Source organism: Corvus hawaiiensis, chromosome 31, assembly GCF_020740725.1.
Source record: "Corvus hawaiiensis isolate bCorHaw1 chromosome 31, bCorHaw1.pri.cur, whole genome shotgun sequence".
In the NCBI taxonomy this organism is placed as follows: Eukaryota; Metazoa; Chordata; class Aves; order Passeriformes; family Corvidae; genus Corvus; species Corvus hawaiiensis.
In genome coordinates this window covers 310,286-314,579 of record NC_063243.1, presented here as the reverse complement: position 1 = coordinate 314,579, position 4,294 = coordinate 310,286, and the positions used below count along the sequence as shown (strand labels likewise).

General features: G+C 53.9%; 1 long non-coding RNA gene across 1 annotated transcript; it reads right to left on the bottom strand.

The window, feature by feature from the left end:
- Window positions 1-2,342: 2,342 nt before the first annotated feature.
- Window positions 2,343-4,064, bottom strand: LOC125318839. Its single transcript, XR_007200509.1, has 2 exons — window positions 3,946-4,064; window positions 2,343-3,484 (listed from the first exon to the last, which is right to left on the bottom strand). It is a non-coding gene; the product is annotated as an uncharacterized LOC125318839 (long non-coding RNA).
- Window positions 4,065-4,294: the final 230 nt, after the last annotated feature.

The following is a 4,294-nucleotide window of genomic DNA, read 5'->3' as shown; positions in this document are numbered from 1 at the left end:
TTGGTTCTAGTTCTCTGGTAAGCGCAGGCAATGGGATTAATTGTGCAAATCGGGTGCCCTTTTCAATGAACATTGGTGGGAAAAGGGTCTGCACCATCATGTGTATTTCTCCGGTATAGTCCGCATCGATAACTCCGGTAAGTATTTGTAATCCGTTCATAGTGGCAGATGAACATCCAATCAAGAGTGCTCCAACTGCCTTCCCCTTTATAGTCAAAGGTCCTTTAATTCCTGTGGGGAGGCGTTGTGGCCGATTGTCTATAAGGGTACAGTCTATTGTGGTTGCCAGGTCCAAGCCGAGGCTCCCTCGGGTTGCAGGCTGGAGAAGAAAGGGTTGTTCAGCGGAGCGGGTGGCGAGTGGGCGTGGCTCCCCTGTGCTGCTGGATATGCTGCCGCTTTTGGTGTCATCGCGGGGCGGGCTTTCCCGCTCGGTTTCCCGTTTCCCGACTTTGCAGCGCGGCAGGCAGCAGTGGCATGGGTATCAGAGTGGCAATTCTGGCACCAGACTTTGCCAGAGTTACAGTCTCTTCTCATGTGGCCAGAAACGCCACAACGAAAGCACCGTAGCCGGGTGGCTTGTCGCAGGAGCCGCTGGCTTTGCAAAGGGGCAAGAGCAGCTAGAACCTGATTCTGGGACGCTTCAGCCTGCTTCTGGGATGCCTCAGCCTGCTTTTGAATCCCTGTCCCTAGTTCTTTTATGGCATTGACAAGCATTGCTTGTGGGCCTGCAGGGACTTGTGACATTCTCTCTAGGGCTTCTTCGATAGTCCAAGTCCCAGGTAAAGTGACTAGTACGCTACGCGCGGAGGAGTTGCAGTTTTGGATGGCACATTGTTTTAGCAAGGCACCATGCAGAGCTTCTGGAACCCCAGCTGCGATAATAGCGCTTGCTACTCGATCGATAAAGGTACCAAATGGTTCTTCCCGCCCTTGTCTAATGCCCATATATGATGGTATTCCCCCTGGTGGCTTTATCTGGCCTAACGCTAGCCGAGCTAGTCGCATTGCTTCCCGTACCTTGTCAGGTCCCATGCAAGCTTGTGCCTTTGTACGAGTATACGCTCCCAGCCCCATTAGCTCATCTAAAGTAACTCCATGCAGCGGGTCTCCTGCTCCTCGCTGAACTGCTACCGATTGTTGGCAAGCAGCCTGCCAATATGTTCCAAACAACATACACTGATGTTGCGTTAGTATCAGCTTGGTGATACTGCGAATATCGTTTGGCAACAGCAGCGTGGAGCCCCACATAAAGTCTAGCATTTGGCGAGTTGGTTCCCCCTTTATTCCCGACTCATTAACAGTGGCACGAAGTTGCGTGAGCAGTTTCCAACCTAAGGGTTGAACTGTAACAGTAACTTGACCTTGGGCAATAGGGGCTGAGTATGTAACCGGGAAGGCTTGTGCAAGCTCTCTAGCGGTATCTGGGTCTCCCTCAGCGGCAATATTTTTTTCAACTTCTCGCCAGAAGTCATCTCGCTCTTTTGCAAATCTTTGACCCTTCTGCAAAAACGGATTAGTCTCTGCACGGAGCTCAGCATTAGAATGCTCCGTTTGGGGTACAGGCAGCCAGCCTTCCTCCTGAGACTGTTGCTCTGATTGCTCTGGGGGGGCAGATGGCACTGGGTCAGGCTCTGGCGATGGAGGTCGTGCACGAACCACACTGGGGGAGGGGGGATGGTGTGCGGTTTCCAGTGGGGTAAAGCTCGATGTGGAGTTTCCTGTTTGCATTGTAAACGAGGTCACGGAAGGGGGCAGCGGGCAGCTGCTCTCTTCCCTGTCCCGTTCCCTATCCCGTGGCGCACCCAAACGCTATGAAGCTGCAACGGCAGCTTTTTGCTCTGCTTCATGCTGTGCTAAGGCATTTATGACCGCTCGCCACGGTTTCATTAGCTTTTTGGCTGTTTTATCATCTTGGACAACTGCGTCAAAAAGCTTATCCCCAAATGCTCTCCACTTCTCCTTCTCAAAGACTTCATTAGCATCAATAAAGCAACTCTTAGCAACTGCATATGTTAATAGTCCAGGGAGATCCTTTTTGCAATCTATCCCTGGGGTGCTCCGCTTTTCTAAAAAGCATTTGAGCAAATCATACACCGCTTGTCTATTAGCCATACCTAAACGTCAGCGCTGTTGCAGCCTTTGCAAGACCTCGGCGGTGCGTGACCAGCAGGACCCTCTGTAGGTGCTCCTGGGCTCGGAGAAACAGCCTCTTTCAGCCTCCCAAGCTGCTCTGGGACCAACGCGGGATCCGTCGCGCCGTGGCCGCAGGATTTCCCTCTTTAGGGTCCCTGTTGTTCGGGCGCCATTATGTCGCGACGGAGGGAAGGCCCGGACGCTCAATATGAGTGATCAACAAGCTTCCGTTTATTGATCAGTCGTGGATTACAGATATAGTGTGACTAATGAGGCTTATGCATATTCCAAAAGGCGCAAGCTGAGTGGTTTACGGCACTGCCGCCGACCCCTCCCTCTAGTTCTACCTTTGTGGTCAGCAAGTTCCTCTTTCCCATGCCTAAGTCCCTCTTTTTCCCATGCCCCAACCATAAGCTGTCTATTGTTAACTGTACTGCTCACCAAGGCCAGCATGTCCTCGCTGTATCAGCATAAGGCCTTGGTCAGCTGCAGAGGGTCTATGCATCCTTTCTCACGTAGCTCAGCTATTATACAAGATGAGTGCGATATTCTGCTAAATCATGCTCTGTAAGCTGCAAAGGGTCTACGTGTCCTCGGTCACGTAGCCAATTCTCCACATCCTCTGTCCTCGTCCCACGCTGGGAGATGTCCGTCCTCCTTGTCCCATGCTGCTGGAGCCTCGCTGTCCTCGTCCAACACCGGGTGATGTCCACCATCCTCGCCCCACACCACAGGAGCTTCACCGTTGTATTCCCAAACCGTGGGATGTTTGCCCTCATCTCCCGGGACAGAGGGAGGTTCACCATCATCCCCCAGAAGAGCGGGAAGTTCACTGCTGTCTTCCTCCTCTTTGGACTCCTCTTTGGAAGCAGAGGGAGCCAGAGGAGGAGCTGATGCTGCTTTTGTGCCCTGTGGACAGATGGTAACGTGAGGGATGGGAAGTTCTCTCTCAGTTACTGCCTTATTTATCCTCAGCTACACATCCAGCTGCACTAAAGCAGGAATGGGATTCGGAGCTGTTCAAACTAGGAATGGGCTAAAGTCGACATTGGCACTTATTGCTGGGCATTCCATATTCCACCGTGGCTAAAGCCAGCAAGCAATCTTCTGCCTGCAAAACCAGACCTGCAGCTCTTCACAAGCTCTTCAGCAGAGAAGGAGAAAAGTGCCAGGGATCCCTTTGCTGCTGCTGCTGCTGCAAAGACACTGGCAGGAACTTTCCTTCAGCCTCCCAGGCTGGCGCTCGACTGCCACACGCCAAGCTCACAACTCTCTGCACAATTCCGACCACCAAAGGTTCCTTTCCCACTCACTGAAGGAGGAGCTGCTCGGGATCCACGCGTGAGGTGCCCTGCAACGGGACAGGGAACAGGAACGAGATGCTGTTAGGAAAAACCTGCCCGTGGTGGGAACTCCCACGGAGCTAGGCAACCCCGAGAGAGCATTTTGCTTCCACAACATCCCTCCAGGAGCCACAGTCCCTTTGCACAGCAAGCAAGAGAACAGCACAGAATCCTGGGCTGTGTCAGCTCTTGGCTGGAGCAGCCACCGGAGGGAGTTGCAGGCTCCGCTGGCACAGACTCTGCGCTTGAGGGAACAGAACCCCCCCGGCTCCATTGCAAATGCTGTGCACGCCCCGCTGGCTGCAGACACCCCCTTTTTCAGCTGCAGCTGCTGGCAGGAGCTCTCCCAAACCAACGGTGTCTTAATGGCAATTTGGTTACAAAGGCAGCTCAGTTCCAGTGGGAGAACAGAAAGCACCCAGCAAGCCCGAAGGCACCGATGCTGCACCCAGGGAAAACCTCGACTTACGTGCCAAGTGGGCTAAAAAATAGCCCGAATAAGCCACAGAGTACAGAGTGCAAACTGCAGCAACCGCTTGCTGGATCATTTTGGCCGTGCTGCACACGTCGCAGACTGTACCCCTGCAGGCACAGAAGGACACCCGTCAGGGGCTGGGCTGGCTGCTGAGAATGCCTCGGGCAGGAGGATCCTCCGGCAACCAGCGGGCGCCCAGAGCCGCTCTGGACACTGAGGGCTCCGTGCCCCGCAGCAACGGGAACACGGCGAGGACGCGGCAGCGTTCCCGTGACATCACAGCAGCAGCTCACGCAAGAACCGCCTGGAAGGTTCTCCTCTGTCACAAAGGAGCACAAAGGAT